Source organism: Hydra vulgaris, chromosome 07 (assembly GCF_038396675.1).
Source record: "Hydra vulgaris chromosome 07, alternate assembly HydraT2T_AEP".
NCBI lineage: Eukaryota > Metazoa > Cnidaria > Hydrozoa > Anthoathecata > Hydridae > Hydra > Hydra vulgaris.
Window position 1 is genome coordinate 38,483,900 of NC_088926.1, and position 11,764 is coordinate 38,495,663.

Below are 11,764 nucleotides of genomic sequence, written 5' to 3' on the forward strand. Positions count from 1 at the left end.
GAATATCTTTGTTGAGAACCGATGGTCTTCATCAATAGTATAAAACGCATCAGGTCCTAACATAAATCAAGTAAAATTTTAATAATTAAAATTATTAATAATTATTAAATAGTAAAAATTATTTTCATCTCAAATATAAAAACATTATAATAAAGATTAAAATAGGAGAATCAATTTATCAATAAATACACTTCTCAAAGGTAAATACTTTGACGAAAGACGCGGATCGAAACCCAGTCGGCATATCTAGTATTGTAAATACTTGGAGTATTGATCACGTATAACATACCGCCGTTGATACCAGAAAAATACGCATTTAGTTTTAAGTTTCGAATTCGAGTTCAATACCACTTATTTATCAAAAATACGTATTATTTAATATTTGATCAAAATCGAATAAGATCTCGTACCCGATTTTGATCAAATATCAACATATAACGGAAAAACGAAAATCTTTGCTTTAAAACGCATGCTTAAACTGAAATTGCGAAGGCAAAATTTAAATTAAAAGTTTCCTCTTGAGAAATTTAGTAAAAGGTTGTCTGGAATGAAAAGGAATAGTCAGGAATACATGAAAAGGTGTATGCAGAGATATCATTCTGCTAAAGCAGTATCGCATATCTCCAATACAGTTACAGTACTTTTTTGTACTAAAAAAGTTACTAAAACTTTATCATCAAAATATTTATTACTACTTTTAAATTTATTTAGTTTTATCAAGTCCTAAATTAATATAATTCAAATATATTATAAATCCTATCATTTCATACCTTACTTATTTTATTATGTTGATTATTATTTTATTAACATTTCTGTTATGCTATTACCTTTTTTTGCACTTTTTTAAAAAATTAAGAAAAATCAATTAAATCAATCAATCAATCATTTATTTCACTTTATAAAATAAAATTAATACAAAGCTAGGATCAGTCACAAACAGTTATGTAACTGACAAAAACGTGACGACCTACAAATATTAACCGTAAATTTGTAAAAGTATATAAACTTAATAGTAAATTAATAATAATAATAAAATTAATAATGATAATAAAGTAGTAATAGTTGTAATAATAACAGTAGTAATAACAATAATAATTATAATTATAATAATAACATTAGTAATTTGCAACAGTAGCAATAATAAAAATAATAATATCAATTATAGAGATAATAATAATGTCAATTATAGAGATAATAATAATGCTTAACAATAACAATATGTGCATAGAAGTGGTCATTTGGGGAAGTGCTATAAATAATACCATATAAGCTATACCTATATTTATTTAAGACACACACATACATTATATATATATATATATATATATATATATATATATATATATATATATATATATATATATATATATATATATATACATACATATATACACACACATATATATATATATATATATATATATATATATATATATATATATATAAATATATATAAATATACACATATACACACACATACACACACATACACACATACATACATACACACATACACATATACACACACATATACACATATACACTTACATTCACATATATATATACACATACACACACGTACATACACATACATACAAACATACATACATACATACATACATACATACATACATACATACATACATACATACATACATACATACATACCTACATACACACATACATACATACATACATACATACATACATACATACATACATACATACATACATACATACATACATATATATACACACATATATACATATACAAACATACTTACATATACATACATATACATAATCACACATTTGCATATATGTAAATAAACACATATAAATAAATAAGTAAACACATTATGCATATACATGTACATACACATAATGCACACTCAGGTTCATACAAATATGTACATATATGGAACAGAAGGGTAAGGAGTAGTAAAAGAGATAACTGAATAGGTTTAAAAAAAGGGAAAACTAAAAGCTGTTATATTTTAGAAAGATAGACAGGATTAATTGAAGATATAAGATAGTGAAAATGCTGTGTTGGAATTTTATTGAGTGTTTTTATGAAGGATAAATTTTTTGATATTGGCAATGAAAGCATTTCTAGTAATGTTTGGGAGATTTATTTTTATTGAAAGTGGCAGAGAGTTCCAAGAGTGAATTGATTGGTATTTAGTAGATTGAATACCATATTTGCTAGTTTTTTTTGAAGGTAGAGCTAGTCTATAACAAGATGTTGATCTAAGTTCGTTATTATGGATATCACTTGTGAATTTAAAATAGTTGTTGAATGCAATAGGCATGGTATTATGAATGATATCCCACACAAAAACACAGTTTAGCAAGAAGATGAGTTCATCTAACTTCAAGATATTTGATAACCTATACAATAAGTCTGGATTAAAATTACTTGGCTGGAAATGAACTATTCGCATAGATTTATTTTGAAGTTTTATAAGATTTTTAATTTGAGTAGATGAACTTTGCCCCCATATTTGGCAGCCATACTTTAGGTGGGAATTAAATATGCCTAAATATTTGATCTTATCTACAGTATTAATTTTTTTACCGCTTATTCTGAAATTAAGTTTTTTTGTAATTTTGTTGCCTTGAGATTTAAAGATAACTATTTCAGACTTCTTGGTATTTAAGGAAATTTTGTTTGATTGTAGCCATTGTACCAAACATGCAAGGTCATGATTAAGATTTTTATTTAGTTTTTTAAGAGATTTACTAACAATAAGAAGATTGGTATCATCAGCAAAATGATATGTTTTGGAGAATTTTACACATGTGTGCAGATCGTTTATATAAACGAAGAAGAGTAGAGGACCTAAGATTGAACCTTGTGGAACACCAACACATGTAAACCTAGTATTGGAGGAAGTGTTTCCAATGCTTACAAACTGATAGCGCATATACAGGTATAACTTGAACCATTTGAGAGCAACTCCTCTGACACTGTAATGATTTAATTTAGACAGCAAAATCTCATGATCAACAGTATCAAATGCCTTCTGCAAATCAACAAACACTCCAGCAGCAAACTGTTTTTGAACCAGGGCTTTACGTATTGTCTCAGTTATATCAATGAGTGCTTGATTTGTACAGTGCTTTTTGCGGAAGCCAAATTGAAGGCTATAGAGAATATTAGATTGATTAAAAAAGTTTTCTAGTCTGTTAAACATGAATCTTTCAATTAGTTTGCCAATATTTGAAAGTAAAGATATAGGTCGATAGTTACAATGATCTAGTTTGGATCCACTTATAAAAATAGGTACAACTTCAGCAATTTTAAACAAGTCAGGAAACACTCCAGTTTTGAATGATTTATTCATCATAATACTCAAAGGGTAGCTTAAATCTTTCGATGCTAAGATCAATATTTGCGTAGGAATGCTATTAGGCCCAGTGCTTTTTCTAGGGTTCATACTGGATATATAATCATTTATTTCTTGTCGTGTAACAGGGGTTATATAAAAGGAGTTAGGATTTTTATTGTTAAGGTAGTGGTTAAAGTTATGCCTAGGAGATGATTGTTTTAGATTTTCTGCAATTGTGGAAAAATAGTCATTAAATGAGTTAGTGATTACGGCATTATCAGTTATGATTTGGTTATTTATAGTTAAACTTTCAATTGTGTTGTGGCTGTTTGGCTTTATAGCAATAATCCTTTTTATTCCTCTCCAATAATCCTTTTTATTCCTCTCCAAATTTCGAGCCAACACTGACATTTTATTGTTGCTAAATGTTAAATTTTGTTACAAGGATTGCAGTTCTTCTATCTGTTTTTTGCTCTTTATTCAATAAGTATTTGATTTAAATTAAATATGATTATAATTTGATATTTTATTACGAGATATATGTTTTATTATGAGATATAAGTTATATATGTTTATAGTTTGCATATATGTTTATATTATGTTTAAAGTTAAAAAGTTTTTGATAAATATATGTATGTGGTAATATGTGTTATGTAATTGTTTTATAAATGTGTCATTAAAATTTTATAAAATGTATCTATTGTGTATATAAACATTATATGAGGTGTTTATATATGTTATATAAAGTTAAATAAATGTATTGTGTTTTATAGTTATTATATATGTTTATATTATGTTGTTTCCATGTTTTCAAAGTGTGTGACTTGGCAAACATGTTGAGCAAGATTTTGCGTAAAGTTGTTATTTATGTTACTAATGTTGTTACATTTGGCTTACCTTTATGTTGGTGTCTATTCTTTAAAATTATTTAAAATTAGTGGTTTTATTATTGAAACTCACTGCTTTTAATCATTCACTAAAAGCCACTCAAGAAAAATCATTTTGTCGTATATACATTTTGTTTATATCTCAATTTGAATTTGTAGAACCATGAAATACCAACATGATTTGTTTTCTAAAAGCTAACATGAAATAACAATATTTAACAACTACTCTCTTATCATGACATCTTATCTCTATCAGATATATTGATTTTCTATTCATATATAAGGAAAATAATAAGCTTTTAAGGAGAATTGGCGTTATTTTTTGTTTAACTTAATTTGTTTAAATATAGTAGTTCTAACAAATAAATGTTTGTTTGTTCTTGGTTTTTTACTTATCTGTTTTCAGATTCTTATAAACTAGGCAACTCAGCTAAGCAAGTTTTGTTTTATTTTTTAGTGCTATTGGAAAGAGCTAAAAGTTATTTTTTAGAGTGATTGAAAAGAACTGAAGTATTTTTTAGTTACTTCACACGGTGTAAGTGATACTGGTTTGAGTAAGTTTACTATTTTGTTTTGTTTTATATTGAATTTATTTTATATTAGATATGTATTTTGTGTATTTAACATGGAAAACTGACTGTAATTTGTTGACACAAAAGTATATAAACATAAATCTGCCTATATTTCAGTATATTTATATATATATATATATATATATATATATATATATATATATATATATATATATATATATATATATATATATATATATATATATATGATTACTTTAGTGTAAAGTATACAGACTGACATTGCTTCAATTTTTTATACAAGATTGTGCATTTATTATTTTTGTTCATTAAGGTAAAAATAATTTTGTGCATTGTAGATTCTTTGTTAAATTAAAAATAATTGATGTAAATAAATATTGTTTAATATTTTTGATAAACGACTATTGTATATAATTTATGTATATAAGCATATAAAAAGATATGGATTTCAATAAATCTTAAGTTTAAATAAAGTCTTTAATTAGAAAAGATCACAATTTGTAAGATTCTTTTACATTCATTTATTCAATTGTAACAATAGTAAGATTACTGGTAATATGTTTAATGATAATAGTGAAATTGAAGTAGATAGTATTAGGCTCAACAAAGTTATTAATGTAAAATGCTAATAGGCAACTTGAAAATTGTTGTCAAATGAAAAAAATAGATCTAGGCAGGATGAAGTTAATCGTTGTTGAAATGTAAGAAATGCAACTCGGCGTGCACAAAACTTACTTGACAGAATTCAGTGTCAAGCAGTGTTAATGTCTGTTAATTTGATTTTACTTTAGACACTTCAGAACAAAGCAAAGTATGAGTTTAACTATTTATAGTAACAATAAACATTTTTAAATCTAAATAATTTTTTTTTTTTTTATAATATCATAATTATGTTCTTTTTTTCATTTTTTTTTTAGTTTGTCTTTCCTTTGTCATCTTTTGATTAGTTAGCTAACTGTTGAAACATGGTTTTAATTTTGTAAATTTAGTATGATGTGAAATTTAATCTATTAATCATTAGTCAACAGTTAGAGAGAAGCTGGAGCTTAATTAAGAAATGCTGGAAATTAGCTTTTAATCAAGGTAAAAGTAATTTTGTTTACTTGTAACATAATAAAACCAGAGACTACTATTTATTCCGTGCTTTTTTACATTTGTTAACATGCTGCTTTGGAAACACTTTCTCTCTCTCTCTCTCTCTCTCTCTCTCTCTCTCTCTCTCTCTCTCTCTCTCTCTCTTAGATGAGAGGGAGATTTAATAAAACTTATGTAATTACTGAGCTCTTACGTATTTCTTAATACCACAAATGATAATGACCATTTATAAGAAATTTTTTACGAGTTGCTTGCTATTTTATGATATAGTTGCTCAAATTGTTTAACTATAATTGTCCCTTGATTGTTCAAATATCGTAATAAATGAAATCTTTTTAGTCCAAGTATTTAAGTTAATAAAATATCTTATTAAGTTGTGGTGTTATTTGCCAGCGTTACTATAGTAACAATGTGTACATTGTGTTGTCTAGCCTTTTTATAATCTTTTTTAATTATTCTGTAGACAGAATTTATGAACCTGTCATTTCGAAAAGGACATAAGTCCAAAACTTTTAGCAGTTAGTTTATAAGTTTGAATTAAAAATTTCTGTATGATTTATGTTTTTTTTATAAAAAATAAAAAATACATAAGTTATATACGTTCTTTATTTATCTACTTCTATGTTTAATTTCTTTAGCAACCTAGACATTGTAATAAAAGTCATATTTTTGTTGATTTTGAAAAGTTCTAGTAAATGGACTTGTGCCCTTTTCGAAATGACAGGTTCATATATTTTCTGTTATTATTATCCTAATTCTACTAACAATAAAATGCAAATAGTACTTTTGTAATTAAAAATTGTAATTTTTTTTTCTTGTCTTTTTTTAGATATTTGCAGGCTTTACTTGATTTTCCTTTTCTGGTACTTGTGTCGTGACAGATTTTAAAAAGAACTCAACTGAAATTTTAACCGTATCATAATGACCGTTAATGCGGTCATTATGATACGGAGTCAAAGTTAAAATATTTATAGATAAATTTGTATTTGATATTTTAGATAATATATCAAGTTATTAATGTGTTTTTATTGTTATTAATGGTTTAATAACTCATAACCCGTATTCCGGGTTGCTTACTGCTAGTCATTATAATTATGTTATGAATTCATATTAATTAATAAAATTGAATTGAATATTCTCTGGTTATCGTGTTTTATACGCGTTTAAATGCGAGTTTGATACTCAGTAGGCGTCGTATAGTATACCTGTCTTTATACTCATCTGATGTCTATTTTTAATGCGCGTTTGACACGATAAAATGGCTAACATATATTCGTAAATAATGCGTATTCTGGAAAGTTTTAAATGCGCATGTAATACCAGGAAAATATCGTATTGAATATTCTCTGGTTATTGTGTTTTATACGTGTTTACAAGAGTTTCAAATGCGAGTCTGATACTCAGTAGGCGTCGTATTGCATACCTGTCTTTATACGCATCTAATGCGTATTTCTAATGCGTGTTCGACACGATAAAATGGCTAACATACATACCACATCGATACGTATTTAAACGAGTTTCTAATGCGCATTTACAACTAAATTTGCCGACTGGGAATACTTGTGGAGCTCATGAAGTTACGTAATTTCTGATCAAAATACTGTGTTAAAGTCCGCCAACGTATTTAAAATGTACTCCATAAACTTTAAGTACGGTTTAGTAAGTGGATCAGACAAAAGTAAAAAATCAAAGCATTTGTAGTTTAGATTTGTTTTACATTCCTTTTCGAAATACAGCATAAGAGCATTTAAACGCAACCGAATACTACAGACTGCATCGTGCATAGTAAGTCCCTTGTTTGGCCTGGCTTTAAAATAAAATGTTCTTGACATTTCGCATATTCTTGAAAATCTTTGAATTCAACCCTCATGTTAGTGTTGTGGGCAAAGTAATTGTAAACCCCACATACTAAATCTTCTAGCTTCTTTGAGAGCTTCAAGCAGGACTTGGAATAACTCAAGTGAATAATATGACAGGAGTAGTTCACAGTTAAAAAGTGAGGGACGACTGCTTTCAAATGGACAGAGACAGAGTCGTGTGCGCCAAACTTATTATTGCAGGTGTCGGCACAAAATCCAACAAGCTTATCCCAGCTGATTACGTGATCTCGTAACAAAGTCAACGTAGAATTTGTCAGTGATTTCGCTGTACAATCTTAAACCTCAACCAAGTCCAGTAGCTTGACTGTGAGACGATTAAGACTGAAGTTACAATACTAGATCATAGCAGCCATTTTATATATTATTAGCCATATCGAAATCAGAATTAGAATGTGTCATTGATTATGTTGTCATCTACAGGGTTAGTCAAAAGTTTTGTCTCCCCCACTGGTCTAACAATTTTAACTTTAATACAAAAACAAGTAATGATTTGCAAGAAATACATATTTATTAAACACAACAATACATAAACCAATAAAATAAAAATATAATTCATGCTTAGTATTTAGTATGTCCTCCATTTGCAGCTCGAACAGCCGCAACACGACTCGGCAGAGATTCCGCCAGAGCCTTCAGATAATCACCATCCATCGATTTCCAAGTTTTTTGAACACGGCGTACCAGTTCTTCCCTATTTTTGGCCGTGGTTCAAGCAGCACACTGTCTTGAAGTTTTGCCCACAAGTGTTCGATACAGGTCATGTCAGGGCTGTTACCTGGCCACCGACCTTTTGGGATAAAGGCGGCAAAATTTTTACGACAAAATTCCTGGGTCTTCTTTGCAGAATGTGCTGGAGCACCATCTTGCTGAAATAACACATGTTGAGGGCTAAACACAAGTTGGCGACAGTCAGCATCATTACCGGCTTGTTTTCCTACACAAGCTTCTTTATAAACTGGAAGAATATTATTTATGTAATAATCAGCATTGATCGTAACTTTTTCTGGGACAATTATTAATTTTGTCAAACCATACCCTGACATTCCACCGGCAACCATAATTTTAAGTCCATTTTTTGGCTTCTGCGCCGGGATAATTTTAGTTTTGTCGTCAGTGCGAATGCGGACATTTTGTCGGTTCGGAGTCGGGAAAAGTTCGATGGGCGACTCATCCGTCCAAAGAATGTAACTCCTCTTGATACGCCCCAAATGGTTATCGTCCAGATACCCGTTTTCGTCTAACCACTGGCACAGCTTTAAGCGATCGTCTTTATTTTTTGCAGTTAGTAGGGGTTTTATTGGCTGTTTATAAGCAATTTTACCCCACGGTTGTTCGCGAACGAATCTTCGTACAGTTGACTCTGATACGATTTTATTTTTTTCCCGATATCGATGCGACATGTTCAGCTTTCTTGCGCAAGCACCTGGAGATGAACCCCACTTATTTTTTATAGTTTCGGTGATGATTTTTTTTGACGCTGGTGACAAAGCCTTCGGACGACCAGAACGAAACTTGTCGTTAAACTTTGACGATGGTGATTTTGTCCAGTACCGCTGAACCGTTCGTGGATGACACCCCAACACTTTGGCAACTTGTGTCTTCGTCATGCCAGCTATCTGCAGTTCCGCCATTCTTTTTCTTAAAGCAGGAGCTGTATTTGTGACACCAGCTATTTTTCCCATCTAAAATAATAATACAAAACATAAGTTTTCCAGAATACTTCGCTTGTAATTGAAATTTAATTTTAGGGTGGGGGGAGACAAAACTTTTGACATGCATGATGAAAATTTCACCTTTAAAATTTTGAACACTAAACTAAACCCTAACAATCCGTGTTTTCATTTTATAATAATATAGACAAAATACTATCTATTAATCATGCTCATTATAAAATAACTACGTTTATTTAATAACAGCACCTTATTAAATATTCTTACCTTCCTGCTTTATAATAAAATCTTCGTATATTAAATTAAATAGTTTTTATGTCAAAAACATATTTTTAAAAATAACATCAGTAAACAACAATATTAAGGTCAAGGTTAGATACTGAAAATAATTATCTATAAATTACAACGCTGACAAGAGATTAAATGTACTTCAAAAAAAGTCCCACTAAGGGGAGACAAAACTTTTGACTAACCCTGTAGATGTTGCATTACCGTGTTCATATTGTGTTAACTAATGTTTGAGATTTTGAATTAATCTACATTTTCACTCAAACTATTATACATGCAAAGTTTAACTCTCTTGAAAATAATTGCAATTATCATTAAAACGTACACAAAGTATATTATATACAAAGTTTCTCTCTTGATAACTCTTAATAGTTACAATAGTCATTAAAACGTACACAAAAATTACTACGAAATAGCTAACTATAATAAACGTGACAACTATAATCGACGTGACAACTAGCTCGTACAATGTTTTTTTACCAAATTCATGATAGTAAAATAAATTTATACAGCTAATTCATAAATTTGTGAAAAATATTTTTATTTCAAGTAAAAACAGTAAAATCTAACAAAAATCATAAAGTCTTACATAAACTCAAAAATCATATTTCTCAGGAAAAGGAGGTTGAAAAATTTTACAAAACGTGATAAATCATGCAAAGTGGAAACACTGGGTTTTCCACCAGCAGCTTTACGGTAGACTCATTCATAGTATCCATAGGCAACTTTTCTGCCGCAAAGGCCATATCTTTGCATTACATGATTCTTTTAGGGAAAATGATGAGTAACACATTCTGATCGTCTATTTATCGAGTTTTATAATTTGAGAAGCACCTTAAAACAGCATCTACAGTAACAATATCAATACCTTCCTTGATACTCTGCTTTTCATCATTAATTTCTACGTCCTGATTATTCAGTTTTTGTTTTTTAGTCTATTTTCTTCTTTATGGCTACGCATGACTTGTTGATTGTATCTTACTTCTTGAATTTATGCTTAAATTTCAAAAACTTTGTCGTCACCATCCGTTGTTGCGTTTCTGTCTCTTTATTAATCAAAATAGAATGCAACATAACAATCTCTCTTTTAGGTTTTAAAAATCTGGATTTCTTGATTTCCTGAATGGCATCAGATGATCCAAAGTCAAACAGACAGATCAACTTGGTCAAAAAGTTTTCAATTTTTTAACTATAACACAGGTCAACAAAAAAAAATTTTTTTTCTGGTGCCGAGCAAATAATTTTTTTTTGTATAACATTTCTCATTTTGATTTCAGATATGCAACTCTTTTTTTACCATCACGTCAAGTTGTAAAGATATTTAGGTTCAAATCTTAAGTATTTAGGGTAAAGTCCCTAATATTGTCGAAAAAAAGTTATTTAAAAGTATGTCAACCTGGGTCTCAAAAGAAGCGTATTTTCATAGAGATTTTAAAAATGTTATTCATTTGTAATAAAAATAAGTATTTTTTGTATTATTGCTGAATAACATTCTGTTGAAATTTTTCTAAGAGTCTTTAGCATTTTTTCACATAATTTTTTCGTCAATAAATTTTAAAGAAAAATGTTTATGTTTTCTAAAACCTCTATGAAAATACGCTTCTTTTGAGACCCAGGTTGACATACTTTTGAATAACTTTTTTTTCGACAATATTAGGGACTTTACCCTAAATACTTAAGATTTGAACCTAAATATCTTTACAACTTGACGTGATGGTAAAAAAAGAGTTGCATATTTGAAATCAAAATGAGAAATGCTATACAAAAAATAAATTATTTGCTCGGCACCAGAAAAAAAAATTTTTTTTGTTGACCTGTGTAATCGTGTCGTAAAAAAAAAAAATTTCAAAATTTGCCTGCATTTGGGTAGTTTGCAGTTTTTAATTGGATATAACTGCAATTGGATATGAAACTAACTGAAGATTTTCACACATTGAAATACAATAAACAGGTCCTGATGTTGACTATGATGAACGACTGCATTTGGTAAATGTATAAATTTGTTGGTAAGAACTTGAGTTCAGTTAGTCTCAAAAATAAAACAAGTTTAAAAAATATTCA